Raw genomic sequence first — 23,430 nt, 5'->3', positions numbered from 1 at the left:
CAGTCTAGTACTGGCACCCAAAAAAACTCAGGTACAATGCCATATTAAGTTTGGGAAGGTTCAATTATTTATCTCCCTCCTTGTGGAGGGCAACAGGAGGATGCCTGTAAGTATCTGAAGGTGGGGGGGAGAAGATACCAAGAGGATGTTTCCAGACGTGTCTCGGTAGTGCCAAACAACAGCACAATAGGCAAAGGGCAGAAACTGATGCACAGGAAGCTCCACCTGAACATGAAGAAGAGCATCTTCAAGTAGGTGACCACACACTAGAACAGGTTGTCCAGACACGTTGTGCCATCTCCCTCAGCAGGAATACTCAAAAACAACCTGCATGCAATCCTGTGCCACATGCTCTAGGATGGCCCAGCTTGAGCAGGGACACTGGACCAGACAGTCCCTTCCAACTTGATGCATTCTGGATATTACTGTGCAGATCCCTATTTCAGATGCCAACATCCTATTTTCCTGTATGACCTGAAGCAACTGAATGATACAGAAGGTCCCCTGCTGTACGAGCTGTGGAGCAGCACATGACAAGCATGTGTACCAAAGTTAAATGCCTTCCCCTATGCCACAGCAGTCACTATTTGTCAGAACAACTAGAGATAACATTCAATAAACTAACGAAGAAAATAGGTCCACTAAGATAGGTTTTTCAACTCCAAAATGCCAAAGCATGACTGTTGAGTTAAGTGGTGATAAGGCTTCTCATCTGAGTTATTAACATCTTTAGTATGGGGAAAAAAATAAAACCTTGAGAGAAAAGGTGAAGCTTTTGTAAAAAGTCAAACAGCTCTGGAAGCACTACACATTTTGTATTTGCTTTTTATTCTGCATTTCAATAACACAGGCAAAAGAGTTATGATAAATTAACAAACTCATCACAACTTGAAAGCCATAACTTGATTAATCTATGTAAGCTACAAAAGTAAACAATTAAGTGTGGATTGCTTGCCTGCTACCAAAACATCCATAACATAAAATCCAACTAATATGCAAACATATCAGAGGCATACTTAAAATATGCTATACAGTAAAATGGATATTTTCCCCCACAACACCTGTTGCACTAATTGATATCCCTCACTCCTCTTATGAAATACCACCCATGAACATATAATTAAGATTTATCCAAGAACTAAACTTTCACGGAGAGAATCTTCCTGCAGGACTACAAGAAGGACAAAAGTTCTATTTTTAGAGGTAAGAAAACGCTTCTAATAGCAGTTGCCACAATGAGGCAGTATTCTCTAGTGCTGCCAGATGTGAAAACAAATTTAATATGGTAAATCACTGTTAATTCAAACCACTGACAGGAACCCCACTGCAAATTACTGAATTTTACAGATTAGCAAGTAAATTAACAAAGTAAAAAGCTAAAATAAATTCCTAAGTATGTGCCTTCCACATTTACCGTGACACCTGCAAAATACTTCTAACCCTGATTTAGCCTTGAAGAAGCAAGCATCATAAGATAGACAACAATTAAGTGACATGTAAAAAGCCCCATGTCCCATTTCACTAAGACTTTGTGATGAGCTGACACACAACGTATGCCCTGTGCACTGTAAAAAGGGTTTCAGTAGCAGGTTGTCTTTGGTTTGTTTAGATAACCATTTGTCAAATGGCATAAAACATGAGTAAAACAGAGCCAGAGCTTTAGAAAGCCTCTGCAAACCAAAGAAGCTGGTTTAATCTGTCAGGTGGGGGAGTTAATGGATTCATTTGTTGACAATGGGACCTACTCCACACTGTGCTTAGAAGACACTCTGCTTTGGACCAGTGCTCAGCTGATATTTTTAATATTGACACTGCACAACTTGGAGATAACCTGAGCCTAGACCAATAAACACACACCTGAAGTTCTGGATCATAAATTTATACAAATAAAGAATGTTTATATTCAAGCATAATACATGGTCAGTTATTTTCTGGAGTTCAAAGGCCAACTTCAGTGTCAGGCTTTCACTGCTGCTTCACTGATATTTGGGGTCAAACTGGAGCAGTGTCACAGCTCCTTTAGTTTAAACTACAATTCATCCTCGTACAGGTTCAGGAAATCATTCAGCTAGCACAGACCCCTTTTTGAGTCCCACGGAACTTATTATTTGAACAGCATAATCAAGCCACAACCTTTAGGAACTAACTAGGGTTCCTCACTTAATCATGTGTGAAACCCAAGTCCACAGTACTCCCAATGATTTGCCTCATTTTCCAATGTTTTGATCTGTGATACTACTTTGGAGCAGGAATGTGAAACCTCACCATTAAATATTAGAAAAGAAGTCAGAGATGGAATAATCAGGCTTATCCTCTTCTACAGGTGAACAGCTTTCTGCTCATTTGGGACTCCATTAATGGTTTCTATGCTTGCAGTGATCAACACATGGACGATTTTTGTCACTTTTAGATTAAGACCAGCTGAGATAGTGAAAAACAACACCTTTTTGAATCCTCCTCAAAGCTCCTTCAATTGTTTTTGAAACCTGATGGTGCTCCAATTCACACATTGTGATTTAACTTAAATCCAAGTCACGGTCTGTCAAACAAATATCAAAGCACTTATGACAGCTAGATGCAAGCGCTGAGATAACTTCCAGAAAGATACACCAAGCACTCCTGGGGATGATCCTTGACAGGCATAAGGATCAGTTCTTGTAAGGGGAAAAAACGTAATAAATTTCTTGCAAGATTAACAATGGTTAGAAAAGTAGGTGCACCTCTGAAATTTTAGGTATTTCAGGCCAGTGCTAATTACATTTCTGTCAACTGCACTTAAATCATACACTTGCACATCCACCCTGCAGAAATTAATCTTGATGACACAAATGAGCACTTTTTTTTATTACCCAGGGACACAAAATCCTGTCCATACAGCTCAAAAGGGCCAGAAGATAACCCCATTAAAAACATCATCTGACCCACAGGTAATGCCCAATAAGCAAAGAAGCTTTTGTATTAGTTTCAGAAGAAATACAATTCATCACAAGAGCAGAAGAGAAAGTTTATGCCACTAGTTACAAACATATTTTGCTTTTGAGAAAGAAAACAACAGATTATGTACAGTCTTCCTCCAAGAGCAGAAAGTTGGCTTACAACAGCAGAACCACCAATTATTCTGCATGGAGACAAGTGGAGGGTGCTGGGGAAGGGATTGTTTTGTTATTAAAAAACCCCAAAGATTTCAGCCTGTTCCCTACCTTCAAGATTCATTAAAGACAGTGGGAATGCCACAAACTTCAATAGCCTTTGAATGAGACTACACTTCAGACTGCTATCACAAGAAGATGCTATGTTTCACTTTCTATGGAAAATTACCTCTGCACCCTTTAAACAGACATAATCCAGAAAATATGGCTGCCTCATTTATTCTTCTCCATCAATAAGCAGCAGAGTCCAGAAAGAGCTTAATTTTCCAAAGAAGAGTCCAGAAAGAGCTTCTTGAAACTGCTACATAGCAGAACTTGAGCTTGAGTGTTCAGCAAGAGGACAGGATAGAGTTATCTGCCTGTAAAGTCAACACCATTAAAACTCAAGAAAACTACTGAATTGATTACCGTGAGCCAATGGGGACAATGCCATTGAAAGTGTCTCATCAAGATTAATCTCCACAGTAGTCAGCTCCACCCCAATGGCTGATGTTTTATTTGGAGGTATACTTTGCCTTGAAGAATGTGTATTTCACTTCCTGTGGTAATGCTTTATATCTTAAAACAACCAGTAGACAGTAATAACTCCAATAATCTGAATACCAAACACCAATATTAGTTTTTCCTTTTCTGATCACCTATGGATCAAAAGGTAAATGAAGCATATTGCTAATTGGTAAGCAAAAAATTGCTACATTAGGTGTTTTACTAGTAAAACACTCTTTAAAAAGTGTAATATATATATATTGCTGTGCTCTTGAAATTTAATGCATATTGGCCTAAAAATTTATTGTGTTTCTGTTTCCTGAACAGTATGCATAAGATCTAAAAATCTGTCATTACTGCAACAATACTGATATTAGCTTTTGACCAGTCGAGCCACTGTAGTCTTTATACTGTCTTCATCTATGACAAAGCTGCTAAGATGATTTATTAAACTGCTTTCCACTACAGTGTGCTTTATTTATTTATTTTCAAGACACAGAATGCCAAGCATAATGTTTATTTACAGAAAGTGAAGTTTTAAAAACTACAGCATGGCATTTTTCTACAAAATTGTTAAAAAAAAAAAAAAAAGGTAGTGTTGGGGAAGATGAAATAGGAAAGCCTTAAAATATGATTGCCTGGTAAAAGACTTAGAAAATACAGAGATTGAAATGGTAATATGTTTTGAGATACCAAACCTTAGTTACTGAACAACTACAAAACAATAATACAGCCAGGATGAAGGCAATCCCCCCTTCTGGTTGAACAATGCCCTTACCTACAGATAAGCCCAAAGGTTAAATGGAATGTTCTATCTCACCCCCAATGTATGGTTCATCCCACACCTGTAACCCTCCCCTGAAGCATCAGGTATCTGTGACCCCACTGGCCTAAGCCTTGTTCCAGCCCACCTTGAAGCCCCCTGATAAGGAGTCCCTGAGGAGCCAGACGTTCTCTTGGAACTTCCATCCTCTCCTGGAGCATCCTCTCCCTCTTGGGACCCTCTCTTACCTCCCTCTACCCCTTACCTCTCCCTTCCCCCAAGGCCTGCCACATGTCATGTCTTGCGACTCCAAGCAGGGCCTTTCACCCTCTCTAATAAACCATATAGATCCTCACAGATAGCATGTTTTAACTGAGAGTTAAATAGCAAGCACATCGTAATCACTAGCCTACCGTATGAGTGACAGAACTTACTGGTTTATCGGATATGTATGGGAGATTTTCCTCTCCAGTTTCTGTAAATTCACAAAATTTCAGATACAGGCATCTTTGACCAATCTCACAAAGAGATAGGCGAAACTCAACCAGTGCTTGAAATCTTATCAAATTACACTGTATTTAGCCCTTCTGTAAAATTGCCTGGTTTTACCATAAAGGTGAAGTTTCTTTGGTAAATTGAGGAATAGTGTGGTGTGCTTCACACCAAAATATAGCAGTCATCTGCCTCATCTCTTAAGCCCTAAAAGCTTCTTCTGAAAGCAAGCTGCTATAAATCTCTGAGTGTAAGAAACTTGGAGCTGTTTTATTCTCTGGCTGTCAGTGGTTCACAGGTAAGCCAGAAGCCTATATTATCTCTAAGAATCTATCTAAAAAGTAACCTACCTGAATCCAAAAGGAAGGTGAATAAAGCATTCCACAGGAAGGCAGCATTAATCCACTCACACCATTCAATGGATTTTCTCAATGAGAAAAACTGTCCCTGTGGTTTTCATGGAATTATAGTCAGCTAGTTTCTTTCAACTTGTCCAACTTTCCAAGGGCAAGTTAAGGTGGTTTATACTGCTAAACCATGGTTTCCAGTCTTATAACAATAGGGCATGTTAATGTTGGCAGCAATACAAAGGAGTCGCATTTTCATACCAATGTAGTGTTTATGAACAATAGTGCACTTGATACATACAGCCTTGCTTCATCATCACCCTTTGGATGCTTTGGGGATTTTTTTTTTTTCTTTACTTAAATACAAGCCATTCAAGTGTTCTGTTTACTGCAACTATGAAGTGAGAAGAGTGAATTCCTACTGTGTTCATACATTGGGTATACTCTATGCAGTGCACTCTACACTTGGGTATACTCTATGTAGTGCACTCAGATGTATTCATCAAGTTAGCAAGGAAGCAAAAAACCAACTCAGGAAAATAAATGAAAGTTCTAACTCAGTTTTTTAGATCCAGACAGCACTGTTTCAAAGACAAAAAAGCACTACCCTGCCTGAAAGGATATTGTGTCATTTGAACACGCAGCAGGTCCAAGAGGCAAATCCTGTCACAGGGTGTAGTGCTCTAAGTACATCTCACCCCTGTGAGGGCTACCAGGGTTGAATTGATTTGTGTGCGTTCTCACCAGTGGGAATTAATGTGAGAGATTGAAAAGGCTACTCCCCCCCTCCTCCCTTTTCTAACTGCAATGTACTAAGGTAATTGACAAACTCCCCAGAAAGGCTACACAATAGCCAAGTACCTTTTTAGATGCTCAAGCATAAGGCATCAGTAAATATGCTCTTATACAATCTGATACCTGAGTAATGATGGATAAGGCAATAGCCTAAGGGGCTACGTACAAGATACAGCATCTTCTGCCTTTTGCACAGCTCTATTCACTTCCTAAAGGTAGAACTGAGCGGCATACACTACTGTTTGGCATTTAACAGCAGGGGCTTAGTCACTGGTCTCAAGGCAGTTAACAGAGAAGAGCTATCACCATAAATAAGCAACTGTAAAAACCTGTCCGGTTTGACGACAGGTCCATCAAAATCAGAAAGATGTCCGGTAATATGAGAACTAGACTGACTATCCTTCCATTCTCTCTCTCTAGCCTTCCAGAAAAGGCTTACAAGACAAATGAGTAAAAGCCCTTAATTGCTAAAATCTTCGCTGTGCCTATTCAAAGAAACTCCTGGCTCCATAGCAAGACAGCTACCCACATTTTCAGAAATGCAGGAAATAGTAAAATGGTAGGTATGAGGCAAAAAAGCATAATTTGTCAAAACAGATTGCTAGTTACAGTTACTGTCCCCACAAACACGCTTGAGGAGTAACACACACACTATAAGGCATTTTTGCAATCTAATTCAGTTACGCTTGCCTGAAACATACCACAAATCCCAGCACAATGCAGGCTCCTACTTAATTAGATTCCCTAAGAAAAGTCAGTCTGAGCCATATGGTATTTTCCTCAGCATTTACGATAAACTGACCTTGATACTAGGAAAACGCACGCTGCTTCTGTCTGAGGCATAAATTACAAGCGCAAAGTGGCGGGATGCTCCCATGAAACGGGGACAGCGGCAGCGCCACGCTGAAACCCTCCCCGGGCTCCCGGGGAAGTTGATCAAGAGTAAAACACTCCAATGATAACGATGGTGATGATGCACTGCAGTGACAGCGCTCCAAGAGCCACGCGGTCAGCAGAACGGCACGAAGCGGCTCCGACATCTGTCCGGTAATTAAAGCACAGCCCAGCGCCGCGCTGCCGCGGAGGAGCGCCCGCCTCGCCCCCGAAGGGCGGCGGCCCCTCGGCCGCCAGCACGCCCCGACACCCGGCCCGGCCCGAGCCCGGCCGGCCCGGCGGGCGCTGCGGCCCCGCGCCCCGGCCCTGCCGCAGGCCGCCCCCACCCCCGGCCGGCCCGCGCTGCCGCAGCAGGGGGACCCAGCCCGCCCCGGCCCCGGCCCCGGCCGCACTCACCCCGGCCAAGTGCGAGGGCTGCACCACAATGGCAGGCGGGCGGGAAGCGCCCCGCTCTGGGGCACGGGCAGGGGCGCCACCGGCGGCTGTGCCCCGTCGCTCATGCACGGCGGGGTCTGCGGCCGCCCCGCGCCGGCCCCCGGCCACCACCTGCGCGGAGCCGCCGGGCACAGGTGTCCCGGTCCCGCTCCGCACCGGCCGGAGCGAGGAGAGAGCGCTGTCTTTTCCTCCTCCTGCTGCTGCTGCTGCTTCTGCCGCCGCCGCTGCTGCTGTCGCTGTCGCCTTCAGCCCTCCCCGCCCCGCCGGACGCGCCGAGTGCTGCTGCGGTGCCGGCGGCGGCAGCTCCCGCCGCGCACCGGCACCTGCCCGGGCGCTGCCGCCAATCGCCGGGAAGGGGCCGGGCGGGGGCGGGCGCCCGGCAGGGGCGGGAGCTGCGCGAACCTCCGCGCTCCGCCGCCGCGTCTGTCCCCAAAGCTGCGCCGCCGACAGGCGAGGAGCGGGCTGCCGCCGCCCCGCCGTGCGCCCCGGGGTCGCCCGCCGCTGTCACACCCGCGACACTTGCGGCCCGTCCGCCCCAGCTGGCCCGGCGAGGCACAGGTGCTGCCAGGCGGTGCCTGCCTGGGCCCTGCCGTGGTGCGGGCCGCCCGTGGCGGTGTCAAGCGAAAGAAAGGAGAGGCCGGCTATTGGGAACGGGCGAGAATTCCATCCGTATGGATGCGGCACACCAGGCAGTCGTAAGGAAGGTGCGGCCTGGTCAGTCGTTCAGCTCATCCGTGAGTCACTGCTGTAACGTGGAAGCTTTTTTTATGTCCTGAATCACTGCAGATTTTATTGTATCAGGCTAATTACTTTTCCCCTGGTATTATATTTCGTTGCCCTTTTTTGTTGTTGGTGTTTTGTTTTTTTTTTTCCATGCTTGCTTAACTTAATTTTAAAGTAGCTGCAGCTGTTCACTGCAAGGTATGGACTTGTTTGATGTCAGCCGAAGTGCTCTGTCAAGACAGATGAATTCAATAAATTTTGGCAGGTTCTCAAAGAAAACATTTTCTGGGAGAGTATTTTTGTTTACATGAATTTCATGGTACAATGAATAAACTGGTTTTGCAAACGTTTACTTCTATGCTAACCTACACTGGCCTGTGTTAGTTAAATGGGTGCCACTCAGTGAGGCAGACATTACATTCATTTTAAATGTGTATGCAAAGAACAAACAAACAAAAACAACTTTAGGAAGTACTCTGCATCAAACATCATTTTGTATTTTCTAAACACATCTATAGGTAAATACATGTCTCAGTGTTTCCCAAATAGAAGAAATTTCTTCTTTAAATACAAACAAGAAAAAGAAGCAGTCAGTTTCAGCAATAACACTTTTTCAACAGCAACATGACATGGCAACAAATCAGAGATTGACTTAAACAATAGGTCACAAATTGCCTGTATTAGAGAAGAGTAATTGATAACACACTTGAGCACTTTTAGGAATTGAAAAAACATCTGGATAGAAACCCCTCTCCCAATATTCCAGCTGAAACACTGGAAGATAAAACTGAGATCCTGCTCCTCACACTCAAGCTACTAAGCTAATACTGCATTCAAGAGTAATGTCTCAACATTCTGCAATTAGGTACAGAGTGTTTTTTCCTTTCAAGGTAATATTTCACATTCTTCACCACTAGAGATAAAGTGTTGGACTTGAGGCTCTTTCATTCCATACCAATACAGTAACCAATACATTTTTACATGTTTACATGTAAATCAGTATATTTTTACATCTTTAGGTTTACATGTTTTTACTGCAACAGTACTCCACGGAGAAGATATTAATCAGTGGCACAAGTAAGCCAGCTATTAGCAACTGACAGAGTGGCACTGAAAGAGGGGAAAGGGAACAATGCAAAAATAAAAAATACTGTAATCACCTTGTGGATACTGTGCTGGACTTCTTTATTTGACTGTATCCCCACCCTACTTGTTGGATGCTATATTTGGCCTCCTCTACAGGTTTTGGTGTCTCACTTGGAGAGAAATCAACTTCTTCCATCTGTAGCAGGTATTTTTGATGAATGCCATTCATAATTAAAAACAAAAAACAAAAAACCAAACAACACTGAAACAAAACCCCCAAACCTGCATAAAATCTCTTTTTCACCCCTACGGGCCAAATCATAAGGGTTAGATGGAGAAACTGAGATATGCCAGGTTTTCCCTGGAATCATATTAAATACGGCCATTGACTAATTAAAAAAAGCATTTAAATAAGCATACAGAATAAACAAGTTTAAGGAAGAGAAACTATCCAGAGACAAGTCCCTAGTGGTGGCATGGGAATTTTTACCCCATGCCCAAGCACCTTTCCACCCAGTGCCTGGCAGATACGGAAGGGAGCAGGCCACTGAGAGGTGCAAGGGATGCTGGCAAGAGTGAGGAGTCATCAGGGAAAGAAGAGTGCCCTGAATGCTTGTCTCACATCCTATAGCTCTAAAATTCCCAGTTCTCCATATATTCACAACAGTTAGAATAAACTACAGACCACGCAATATTTCTCAGTGTGGAGAGAAGCAAAAAAGAAGTTGGATCCAGGGAACACATCAGTAGTAACAGCAACCATGGTGCTGTTTAGGCAGCAGCATAGGAAAAATCTTGTAAAAATGGGAGGCAGATCTGGTAATAATGGGTGCAGGACAAGAAAATAATGTGTTTTCTTGGTGGCAAGTTTCTCTTGTCACAATACAGCCTTTTTCCATAAAGAAAAAAGTCATCCAAATGCAGATTGAAATAAGCAGGCTGCTATAGCTTGGAATGCTCAGCACTAAATCCAGTGATGCCATAACTTGTGGCTACAAGGCTGCAGTGGCCAACAGGTGACTCTTCAGGCTGTCCCCAAGCTGTGCTGTGTAACCAGCTGGCTGCACTGGTGTAAGGAGGGCAGGGCAGGCTGCTTCCAGGACCTGTGGGACCCTGCCTTGACTTCCCTGATAACCGTAGTTCTGGGTAGGAGGTCTCACCCTACAAAGAACTTCCCTCTGCCCTCAGCATCCATGGAATGGGGCTGCTAGTCATAGGAAGATTTTAGGAGCACAGTTCATATGATCAGGAGTTTTAGCCATTTTTTTGTACCGCATATGATTGTTGCAAAACCTTCAAATAAACTTGTTTTTGGGAAAGTAAGATTTTTGCTGGCTTGTTATTCCCTCGGAGGATACACAGGGGGATGCAGAAATATGATGTTAGCCAATGTGCACAGTCATGCTGGATTATTCATTGACAATCACAGACTACTCCACAAGGACTTTGTGAAGTTTGCTTTCAGAGTGTCCCAACCTTCTTGGTAAAAATAGGGGTTTAGACAGGGAAATTGGAGATGCAAATATGGACAGTACCTGCTGAAAAGCCACAAGCTGCTGTGTTAGCCACAAAGACCAATTATGAATTTATTCCAGCCTACCGATATTTTAGGGCAGCAAATGAAGACAGTAATAAGTAATTAAGTCTCTCTTAATTTCAACTGATCTCTTAAGACCTCAGAGTATTTTCACGAAGTGTAGTTAACAATAATTTGATAGTAATAACTTGAAAATCATTGTAACCTTTTATCTTAGGATCTTAAAGAACTTAATAAATATAAATCATTTTACAAAGTGTCTATGCAAAACATAAAGAATTATAAATAAGCTAAAATACTTAAGTTATTCATAGGCCATTAGAAAATGAGTAAGAAGAAAAAGAACTGAAAAGAATGGATGCATTTTTAACAGTATGTTGGGCATAACATTTGATATTACACTTTGCCATGACTTTGGAGATTTCAACAGCCATGCTCCCTGACCCGCAAGCCTCAGAGTGTATAGAGGAGTTCTGACAAATGCTCAGAGTGAAAAGAGAAAAAGGAAAGCTGAGAGAAGACAGGATAAGGGCTTTATACCTACACTAGTAAGGGAGAGAGCTTAAGGAAGTTTTGGTATTTACCTAGCAGCAGCAGAACTTAGGTGAGCTAATACTTTGAAAAGACAAAAACTTACCAAACTCTCACAACTGGGATGAAAACAGTTACAGACAAACTGTACCTAATGCAGAAAAAACAATTTATGACCAGTGGGGCGAGAGAACAGAGGGTTTTTTTTGTTTATACTGTGGTTTTCTGGTCAATAAAAAGGTAACAGCAGAAATATGAATTAGTAAGGAAGATGGTAGAAAAAAAACATACGATGTGTAATTGGTAAGGGAAATTTTTTCCATGATTATTGGAAAAATGGGAGTAATCAGAATGCTAATAACTTGTAGAAGAGAACATGATGCTACTGTATTGCTGTTACTGTAGGTTTCCTCATTCTTTCAGGGTGCATAAATGCAAGCTTGAAGATGTTTGTGGAAGAAGCTGCATGCAAAGAAATGAAGACACTTTTGGTGCTCTTCCTTTATGATTGTCATTAAACAGTTATGGGCAAGGACATTAAGTTCCTACATCTCTGCAAGTAAAAGAAAATTCTTAAAAGGTGAGGTGACTTCTTAAATTTCCCTGAAGAATGGACTTCATTTTTTGGCAGTGGCTGGAACATATGAAACAATGTCAGGATGTCCTTCATCATCAGGGGATGGCTTTTTGCTTCTTTGTTTTTTCCCCATTTAGCCCCACCTTTCATGCAATAACTCCTTCTAAGTCATCAATCCCAGGACGAGCAAGCAGCAGGAGGGATGTGGTCCACGGATGCTTTTCTTTAGAGCTGCATTTGTGTCCTGGGCAAGGTGGCATTGAGGATGTGGTAGCATCTTTATTACGGCTCAGCTACGCTCTCTTCTTCACAAATTGAAAGAAATGAGAAAAAGCTCTGTGGTGCCCAGGGGAGGAATAAGAAAAACCATGCAAGTCTCCAGCTAAAGAGGAAAATGCTCATATTAAGGCAGATTTGACTTCACAGATTCAAGCACTGAACAAACAGGAGCGAGTGTTGGTTTAGTTCTTGATCTCGTGTTTAGTGATATGTTCTTTCAGCTTCATTTGATTTATTTGTACCAGAATCAACAGACAGCTGTGAAATTTTGGGTTTAAAACAAACCCATCTAAAACTATTATGCCTGCAGCTCTTTTTTGGGTTCATTGCTTCAATTCTCTGTCACCATCAGGAATTATTTTATTTTACCTAGCACCTCTGATACCTGGAGCCAGACTACAAGAATGCACTCTAGAAGGTTGCTTTTCATAAAAAGACCTATAAAATGCTTTTCTTATTCAAATAAATTGAAGTTTTTCATTATTTGAAATTATTAAAATCTACATTGTCATCAACCCAACTGCCTTTGGCTAAAGCTGATAAATGAAAGTGATAGTGCTAAATGCTTTTCTGTCCCTTATTAGAACTCTATACAGAAAAAGTATCCTCAGATGCATAGAGTATACACTATATAATTCTATGCTTATGTTTTACAAGCAAAACCACAGCAAGAACGAAGCAAATCTTTATGAACAGTCTTAAAAATCCTAGGCAGTACAAAACCAGTGAATTCCTTTAAGGAAGATTAGTCAAAATTAAAATACTTTCTATTAACTTCTTATATTTTAGTACATTCTGAATAAAGTAGTTTTGAGAAATTCTTTTCTTTTGAAAGAAACCCTAATCCTGACAGTAATTTCTGCATGGAAATGAGGTCAACAAAGCCAGATCAGCTGGTTTTGGGGATCAACCAATTGTTTGGGGATATAGGACTTAACCATTTCTGAGTTAAAGAAAAAATTCATCTTTTCAAAGAGAAAAAGTTTGCTCACTTCTTTCCCCTTTCCCATTAGACCACTGGACGGAAATAGATAAAATTTTGTCTACATTTAAAAAATGTTTATGCAGCCATCTTACACTGAAGTCCCTTCTTCTGTGATATTCATGTGTGACATTCATTCTGTTATATTAATCTTCTGTGTGTTCAGAATCAGTAGTGCATGGCTGAGGAAAAAATGGGTGTTGCAACAGCAAAAATGCCTGGTGACAGTGAGGTGAGCTCTTTGCTAATGACACAGGCTAGTTCATTAATGTTTCTGAGCCTTGTTAGATAGATACACTGACTGGTAAGGCTTACCCAGGAGCAGAAGTAACAGATATTCTGAGAATCTTTTCTCCATGATACATCTAGCAGAGTTGGACATTCAAATAAAAATTACCAAGCAAAAGCTATTTTCACATTGACTAGAAAGGTAGTTTCTCTCTTCCCAAACCCAAAGCTTAGTGGCAAATAGCATAGCAGCAATAGTCAAAGCAATTAAAAGAAAGTTGCCTACCAGCATCTCATTCCAGAAAAAGACTGAGTCAAAGTATTATGAAAGTAGATGTGTTGGATGCTGGCACATTGCATCATGTTACTGTTTGACATATTCTTGCACAACCTCTCACATGCCTTGATTATGTTCAGTACCCTTTGAGCTTGTTCTGTACAAGTCCATAGAAAATACATTGTGTTTGTTTCAAAGAGCTTACCCCATGGTTTAATTCCTCTCCCTGGATTTTCTATAATCAGTTTGTTACTTGGTGTTTTCTCACACACAGAGTAAAATTCTTCTCATTTAATTTACCCCCAAAATAACATGGGATATGCTGGAGTAGGATTATATCTGTCACAAGCTGCAGAAATGACTGTGTGGTTTTATTCAAATCAAATCCTCTGGGGATTGTCCCAAATACACACAAGTTTCTTTTTTATGTGTCTGCCTTGGGACCTCAGATCAGCCATTTTACTTTTCCATCTTGTTTTAAAGGTATTGTGTCTGACAGGACCTTCACCTTGCATTGTCCTTGCAGCAGGCTGCAGGCACTGCATAGATGCACTCTTCTTCTGCAAGACCAGCATCAGCCCTGCAAGACTTATTCCTTAACCCGTTCCACTCTGCCCAAAGTAGCAACAGCTAGACGTCAGGAATTTCTCATTTTTATAATTCCTATGAGAACCACCTTCCCAGTGTGCAAATTGGCATTCACCAGCCCTCCAGCAGACCCAGGCCCAAACTACACATCCTCTTTCCCTGCTCAGCTCTGAAACTCTCAGCTCTCAGACACACCAGTAGGGTGTGTCACTCCAGACAAATATTTATATACTAAGCTTCATTTCCTTATCCAAGTTCCTGGTGAATGTATAAAAATAGAGTCACTAGAATTTTAAAACCTAGAATACTCAGATCTATTAATTAAGTATTTAAGGGGAGAGACCAGTCTCTAATTGCAGAGCTTGAACTGTTCATTTTCCTATGGGAGCCAATTATTATTGTTCTCCTTGGTAGCATCTCCACTTTAGGCCATGGGGTAATGAAGACAGATGAGTAAATAGTGCATATAAGATACCTGTGAATCATTAACAAAGTCATTAAAACAATTGTAAGTAATTTTTACTGAATTGGGTCTAGCACAAAGAATACTAAGTCTTATTGTGATACCATCTGTGATACCAGGAAGAGAGAGCTCTGCAGCCAAACCTTAATCCAACAACATTTGGATTAAAAAAAACCAAAAACCAAAAAACAAAACAAAACAAAAACCAAAAACAAAACAAAACAAAAAACAAACAAACAAACAAACAAAAACCACAAAAAAACCAAAAAAAAACCCAAAAAACAAAACAAACAAAAAAAAAACCAAAAAAAAAAAAAACAAAACAAAAAAACCACCAAAAAACCCCCAAAACTTTGACATTCACTTTGAAAGCCCTCAGTTGTTTTCTTGTGGTCATTCTTATGAGGAATTATTCTGATGCACTATTTCTTTGCTGACAAGCATCTCTTTGTTAGGAAAGATGCCTGTGAACCTCACAGCAGGACTTGGGAAAGCCAACAGGATGGTTGCCCAGGTGGGCAAGCGTTGTTGCAGATGAATGTTTTTCTTTATATACACCTAAGAAGGGCAAGGCCATCAACAGCCTTCCTGGGCAGGTTTCTTCATGGAATTTTCCAGGTGTTGGTTGGTACCAGTGTGCTGCACGTGTGCTACCACGCTCCCTGTAACAAGTTGGCATTGTTTGAATCCTCCCTGTATGCAAACCCATTTAGAACAGGCCTCCATCAATGGGCAATAAAGCTGTTACAGCCTTCACTTCTTGATGGCTTGATTTCTGGAAAAGCAGATGGCCCATACCTCTTACTGGAGATTTCAGCCCATTTTACCTCAACCAGAACCTACCTGGTTCTGTAGCTTTATTTCCTTGTACCTGAACAGCATATCTGGAGTGGTCCTGAGATAGCATCTGAAATGCAGCCTCACTCCCATTACCACACCTGTTGCAGAAAGGTGAGAAATTTCCTTTCTTTTAATGAAACTACATTTGGTGAAGTTTAACAATATTTCTTTTTCTCTGAAATGGTCTGGAATGTAATCCTTGAAAAAACAAACCTGCTACAATTATGTACTGCTGTGGTAGAAGAGACAATAAGGTTTCCACAGCAACTACTATCAGTGACCCAGCATACACTGTGAGCATTATGTGACTTCACTACTTCTAAACTATTCAATGGTCTATATTAAATTGCATTAACAGGAATAGTTTCAGTTACACCTGTAATGCCCTGTTGATGCATTTGATGCAAATAGCTCTACCACAAGCTATAACTCTCTGGAAAAAAAGCCCACACCAAACCCTCAGACAGAACAGCAAATAAATTGTCAAGCGAGTGTTGCTGTAAGACTTTAGCTATTATATCTGAGGTTCAGTTGTTTCACTTGCAGTAATATTGCCCCTTCTTGCAACTTAATCTTACCTCTACTACATACATAAACATTTTAAAACATCTCCATATGAAATACCAAAGAATTTTAAATTATTCTCAAAGGCATTATCAAGGTTCTTCACTTGGTGTTAGGGGATATTTTGCCAGTGGAGAAGTGAAGGGGAATGCAAAGGGATTAAGCAGAGAAAATTCAGGATCCCTGTAGGCTCCAGACACAGTTTTATCTGTGAGGTGAGGTTCTCTGAACAGCAGATGGGGAAGATAAAGATGAATTATTGATAAGACAGAAATACATAGGGTTTTACCAGCTACATGAATAATAAAATTCCTTCAGTCTGTTGAAAAGTGCAGTTCAGGAGCAGTACATCAGCACTAGCTTTGGTGGTCCTCCTAGGACCTCAACATTCATTCCTACTTATTGAGAAAATTATACGGAGCCAGATACACACACTCATGGAAGTTGATATCTTACATCTCAGGAACTCAGAGAAAGGGAAAACAGAAACTATAAATTAAGTACAAATTAAGTACATTGGTTGACTGTATTCAGTTGTTAATGGGGGAATCCATTCTCCTAATCTTCACTGGAGCATTAACTACCTTTGAACCACAGATCCTGGCATTCAGATATAGAAGGATCTGTAGATTTCAGGAAATATGCTAAAACTCTCAAAAATATTTTCCCAGTAGGTTGTAGCTAATATGGCATCTTAACCAAGAGAGTCCTAGTGTATGGATACACACACAAGTTGTCTTTCCATACTCATTCAGTGTCTCCTTAAAGTCACTAGATGAAGAGATAAAAATCACATCATCTGCAATTTTCCCATCTCTGCTTACACTATACCTGATATGTTATGAGACATGGTACTGTAATAATAAGTGATGAGAGAGACTACAGTCAGTGATTCCTGTAGGCAGAAAATAAACTCTCACCTTTCCAATTTGCCTTGTGTGACTGTGTTGTGACATAACATGTGCCTTACTTTGCAGGACAAACTTCGCAGGACTACTTCTCTCATATGGGACTACTTAAAATTACTATTTCAGGTAAAAGTTATGTGAAAGGTTGGTTGCAGCAATACAAGAAAAAAGCAACAGTGAAACAGCCAAGGATCTGGTTGAGACCAGTTCATCCATCAAAAACTGAACTCAGGAAAGACAAAATTGTAAAGATGTATGGGAAGAAAAATATCCCTAAAAACATTTCCAAGACCTCTCAGCAGCAAAAAATTCTCATTTCACAGGAGTCCCACATTATTTTTAGAGAGGTCACACCATTGTTTTGGACCAAAGTTTGATTCCTCCTTGGCATTCCACTCCAGAATCGCAGGATCTCCATTTCACTAAGAGGCTCCATCGCAAAGCAGTGAACAATATTCTGGCTTTGTTATAGAAATTCCAACAACATCAAGACACTGCAATGCAGCTCTGAAGCCCGATGTAGCCCTGGTACATCAGGCTTCAGAGCTGAATGAGAATGAGATGCGTGTTGCACAGCATCTCATTTTTTTCTTCCCAGTCTGTAATGACTTGGGATAGGATATAAAAGGTCCTCTGAGGCTCTGGGGAGAAATCAAGGGTGACTGTTCTTCTGAAGCTCCCCTTTTATGGCCCTGGCAGGGGACAGAGCTTCCCAAAGGTATTACTTACCCATGGAGCCAATCCTGAGAGAACCACAGACTCACCTATGTTCTGCTGTGAAATCATGCTGCTTGCTTCAAATTTTTCTTAACGTTTGATATGATTTGTATTTTAAAGTAAACACCATTAGATTCAGACATGTTGCAGCACATAGTATAGAGACCAAGAGAAGGAAAGAATATAATCAACATTGGAAATGACACTCAAATCCATTTCTACAAGGAAATGAGAATAGACTGTGTGAAGAGAGTGATATCTGAATCTGTATCAGAGCAGCTACACTTGAAACAGTGGCACCAACAACGTGAATCTCACACAATCTCATTACTCTCTGGGTGTGATTACTTTGATGTTTTTCCCCCTAAATGCCTGCTCCTTCTCTTATAGGGTCTAAATGTGCAAGTCATTCTACCCCTCTCTGTCTATGCTGTACCAAATCTATCATGGATGAGAGTGATAACTTCAATCACTTTGCAAAATCCATACATGACTACACTTACTAGTTTGCTTATTATTATGATTATTTCAAAGATTCTTTAATGGTCTTCTGGGACATTATACCTTACATGCTTTTCAGAAGATTAACTTTTTTGAGTTGCAGCAAGTGTTTCATAAGTGCAAATAGTTTCTTTTTACCTTGTGAAATATTTTAGTGCATCTTTGAGCTACTGACTACTAAGACTTTGCTTCTCAAATTAAATTGTCTTTTTTTTTTTTTTTTTTTTTTTTCCAGTTAGGAAGATATAACATATACTTACTATTTGTTAGCTTTTTCTTGAATGGAATAATAAAGGGCACCAGCAAAGAACCCAGCAGCAACCCAGACAACTGTTCTTGCACTCTAACTATAGAGATAAATTAGACTTTTCCCCCCCCTCCATAAATCTTTGTGAAAAAATCTAATTCATGTCTTTGGCCTGATCTCTCCCTCTACTGGTCTGAAACAGAATCTTTCCAATGGGAAATGTCAAGACCTTCTGTATTAAAAACTGACCTCTGTGCTTGCACTGCAGCAAAGAAAGCATGATGCCCCTGAAGTCCATCCTCTGCAGTTCCCATGAATCACATGCCCCTGTAGTCCATAGACAAGGACATCTTCAATGGTCTGGCCTCATTTATGCTATTGCTTCTTAAAATACCTCTTCTCTGTAGGGATTTGACCTTGAATTGTCATATGATAGCATGAGAATAAAACACAAATCCATGATTTATACATTGGCTTGAACCTCATTCAAGGGATGAGAGTGAATTGCTGTTTGAAGTTTGCGCTTTGTTAAGCAAAATGGAACACATGAATGGGAAAAGATGAGACAATTGCCATTTTAAACATTGTAATGGTAAGAATAGCCCAAATTCTCTGAAGCTGGGTATTCCTTACTCAAGAGAAGCCAGTCTGCATGGAAGCTACGCTCAAATGACATTGCCATTCTGTTCTTTCTCAGTCATGCTTTTCTCTCCTTGGGCAGTCACGTAGTGAGTTAGCTCAAGGAATGTGTCAGGCCAAAAAATGCCTTCAAAAAGTTATTTTTTTAATCCAGCAACTTGCACATCAGTCAGCTTAATGAGAACATGAATAAAGCCTGATCACAGTTCTGGAACATTCAGGTTCCCCTATTTCCTTGAGATAGCCTTAATTTCATCTACCTCATTTGCCATGTTCTCCTTCCAAAGGACCCCATCACACTGTCCCTGGTTTATCTTTGGGCCTGAGAGGGGTCCTTTAACCTACAGTGCCAATGTGCCAACACTGAAGTCCACTTGCCTACTCTCTGGACTAGGCCACCATGTATTCCCATGGAATGCAAGGAGTATGTCAGCATGGATTATGCTCAGATCAATGTACCCTGGACATCCATTTTCCTTACGGTTTAAACTGCAGAGGAAATATTGATTTTCAGCATGACTCATCGACACGTTCTTACCTCACTGTTTGCCACTGACGAAGGCTTGTGTTGCTGGGTTTCTCCAGCCACAGGAAGAAAGTCTGATCTCCTTCAAGGCTTAGCTCTCCCAAGGCTAGCATAGGCAGCTGCTGCATCCTAGCACGTAGCCATGTCACAGCACCAGGATGCTTGTTTTGTATTCCTGGAGCAGGAATCCACTGCATTTGCACAATCAATTGGACCAGAGGAAGAAGAGACTCAGGGGAAGTTTCCAAGTCAAGGTTCATCATACAGCTGCTTACATGGTGAGCCCATACTAATTTCTGCACTGAAGGTTGTTTTGCTTGTACAGGTACAACCTCAGCAAACCTGGTTATTCAGAGCCTATAAAATAAAGGCTTTTTCCCCCCCATCACAGCCTGGCAGCTTGCAGCTTTGACTGGAGAAACAGGAAGATTACTAAAATTAAATGCAAAAAACTCATCTTGTAAGCACCATTAATCTTTGATGGCAATAAAAAAAGTTTGCTGAGGAGTTCGGAGGATCATATACATGACAGTGTGAGATAGTACATAACCTCTCTGTCAGAGGAGAAAAGAGTGTTAAGATAGAAGAAAGAAGCCTTGCTCAGTGTCAAGAATGGCTAAGCAAGTGCTTAAAGATAATTACAATTTGGAAAGGTGTCCAGGATATGTGAGGCAGGAAAAATAAAGGAGTTGATGCTAAACCCATATGGCCAAGGAAATGAAAGAAATACTCTGGAAGCAACCCATAAGCAATAGAATTATGCAATTGCAGAGCACATCTTAATGGCGATATTGCATACATTCTCATTTGTGGCTCTTTCTGTTCTCTACAAAGACAAGAGCAAGCACAGGTATGGATGATGCCTGTCTCCAGGTTAGATTCTTGTCTTGCACCACTGATACTGAGGCAGGTGTGAGACAGGTCAGCCCATACCAGGATATATATTCCTGCTTAACCCAGAGCCCTGCAGCCACCCAGCCTCATCTGTCCTCCCCAGCCACCTTAGGCTGCTCCCACTCAGGGGGAGCGCCTCAGAACTATCACAAACTGCTAACTCTGGTGCGCAGCCTTTCTCCAGGAGAGCAAAGGAGGCACGCACAGGCTGGGGCTGTACTAAAGAGTTGGGGGATTTTATAGCCCAGGCTTTGCACGCCTAAATTGAAGGTTCTGTTGCTGCATTAAGGAAAATTAATCAATCCTGGGGGTGCAGGCACCACACCCTCCTGCCTCAACCCGGCAGAACCACATCTCCCAGCTGTATGGTGAGGTGTAACCAGGCTGGGTGGATGGAGTTAAAATCGGAGGTTCCCCGAAAAGCATTACAAACCCTTGTGCTCTTTCTCACTCCTTGGTTTCATGAAGGCAGTGACATGTCCTAATAAAGTATCCAGGAGGCATTCAGCTTCCCATTCCCTTGAATGCATTTGATCTCACATTGTCCATCTCTACATGCCAGGGTGAAATGAGTTGGCAAGAAAGCAGGAGGAGCAGAGTCTGCTTCCTCCCAGATTCCCCCAAATGTAGCAGTTTCCCAGAAGAGGAAATGGTCTGCAAGGAGCAGATGTGGCTTTGTCATGAGACAGGGCAAGAGAGACGAGGATTGCAGTGGGTGACAAATTCTTTACCCACTCAAACAGACAAGTCCTTGATTTTTCAGCACCACCTGTGGTAAAGCTGGTGGCTGTGCCCATGTATTCCCCACAGTGCTCAAATAGAGCAACTGGGCACCATCTGTGCAGCAATTATGAGCAAAACCACCCCCTGCCCTGGGTGCATGCACACACAGCGGATCTGGTCAGGAGCCAGCTGTGAGAAAAAAAAGGAAATGCCACTGGAGCTGGCTGTGCCCAGGGCAGGAATGCTCTGTGACTAGCAAGACACACTCTCAGGATATCTATGGGAGTGAGGAAACACATGCTGCTAAACCCGGAGAGCAGGAATTGTGTGCATGGCTCTGAGAGGTCCAGAGAAACATCCCTGGTACACAATAAACTGTGTCCAGAGCTTCCTGCTTGGCTGCCAATTGCTCATTTCTCTCCATACAATTATAGACTTTTAACCCACCAGCTGAATACCCTCTATGACTTTCAATGGCTGGGAAGGACCCACATCCTCTCACGCAAGTAACTTGTGGCCATCATTCAATGGCTCACCCCCAAAACTCCCTGTTTGCACTGCACATCTCAGCCTAGTCACTCATTCGGGTGACTCCTGTTCCACCGTGGGGTTCAGTGGCACCTGCACAGGCATCAAACAGTGGACCAACTCTGTTATTCTTCACTGTGCACTCAGGCTGCAGTGCAGTTGCTGTCCCAAAGCCACCTTTTGTGGGCCAGACCCTTCATATTGAAATAGAGATTTTTGGAGTTCACTTGAGCTAACAAAATGAATGTATCATGAAATATCTGCCATAGGGAAACAAATCTTTAGAGCTTCCTGCATAAAAGACAATACCAGGGAAGACCAGGGAATGCAAAGAACCCAGATAAGGAGACCCCTCTAATCTTCAATCATGTCAAGGCTAACAGACATACTCAGATAAAACCCCAAAGGACCAAAAGCACGTGCGCAGAGGGGAAAAGTTCAAAAGTTCAATCCAGAGGAAGACTATGATCTTCGGCCTCAGAAGACCACCAGGAACACCCGTGGGACCACCACAGCAAACCACGCATGCCCAGAAGGGCGTGGACCTATTTAGCATGAGAGGAGAAGACAGGCGGGGCCAGGGGTTGAATATGCATAGAAACGTTGTGTAATGTATTGCATATGGAACACCTTTGGGAATAAAGATGTGGGACAGACGGCAGCTCAGAGCACAAGTTTTTGGAGAGCTGTCTTGCTTGTGCCGAGTGCTGACATACATACCCACTTCATAACTACATCGAGTTGTAGAGTCTATTTATTTATTCCGCTTATTGCTTCAGTATCTCACTGGGCTAGACCCTACCTCATCTTTTCAGCAGTTTCAGTGTGCTTCTGCTTCTTCTCACTTGGCTTTCTCCAGGACATCTTGATTCTGGAAATTTCCCTAATAAAATGCTGCATAGAATTTCAAAGTCAAAAAAACACCTGAGATGAACTTGGGGAGGAGGAAATAAAACCTATCCCATTTCCAAGCATGGCTTAAAGCTGCTTGCCATCACTGCCTGACAGTGCTCATGTCATGTTGGCTGTCTGCTTACTTCTTGAATTCCCTCTACAAGTTACTCTAGTCAGAGGAAAATAAAAGTGACAAGCAGAGCTGACATGTATGTGCTCTGAAAAGGACAGGGGCAAAGTCCTCTGTGAGGTTTTAAAAATAGATGTGCTGCAAAGGATACAAAAAGATGGACTAAGAGTTTCTTTCCCCCACATGCAGCTTCTGTAGACACTCTGAATGCTGGTAGGGTCACCACATGATTTACAGTATGTGTTTACATAGGATAGCAAGACACACAGCTAAGTGACTGTCAAAATACAAGTATTTCATGGTTTGAAATCATTATCTAATCAACTAATCAAACACTAAAAAAAAACCAAAACATACCTTTTTGCCTTTATCACTTTCCTTGATCAGTTTCCTGACATATTTGCAGCAGAGTAATTAACAGATCAGTTACTGCAAATCATTTTGATGTATCTATGGCAGACTAAGAACTGGAAACACAGCAGGGATTTGTTAGTGTGTGGCTGGGCTTTCCCCCTTTCAAGTCATCTTTCTAAGTTTCCTGTAAACACACACAAGTCTTGTGGTTTTTGTCTTCCTCTGTAAAATAGTAGGAACTGTGCACAATATCACAAACAATTTAACCAATCAAACACACAATTAACAACCCATTTATATTTTGTCTGCAATTTTCCTCAGCAGCAGTTTTAG

General features: G+C 41.8%; 1 protein-coding gene across 11 annotated transcripts in view; it reads right to left on the bottom strand.

Annotated features, from left to right (window-relative positions):
• Window positions 1-23,430, bottom strand: part of MYRIP (myosin VIIA and Rab interacting protein) — a 316,186-nt gene that overhangs the window by 200,611 nt on the left and 92,145 nt on the right. For 2 of the 11 annotated variants that reach the window (XM_077786769.2, XM_021531272.4), the window contains exon 1: window positions 7,323-7,663. The exons of 3 other annotated variants lie outside the window; for them this stretch is intronic. The gene's annotated coding sequence lies outside the window, so the exon portion shown is untranslated. Of the gene's footprint in view, window positions 1-6,834; window positions 7,123-7,322; window positions 7,664-23,430 lie in introns of those variants that run through there. 6 more of the 11 variants (XM_021531267.4, XM_077786765.2, XM_021531273.4 and 3 more) reach the window with 4 other exon arrangements.

The sequence above is a fragment of the Lonchura striata genome, chromosome 2 (genome assembly GCF_050655825.1).
Source record: "Lonchura striata isolate lonStrDom1 chromosome 2, ASM5065582v1, whole genome shotgun sequence".
NCBI classification, from domain to species: domain Eukaryota; kingdom Metazoa; phylum Chordata; class Aves; order Passeriformes; family Estrildidae; genus Lonchura; species Lonchura striata.
This window is presented reverse-complemented; position numbering and strand designations above follow the sequence as displayed.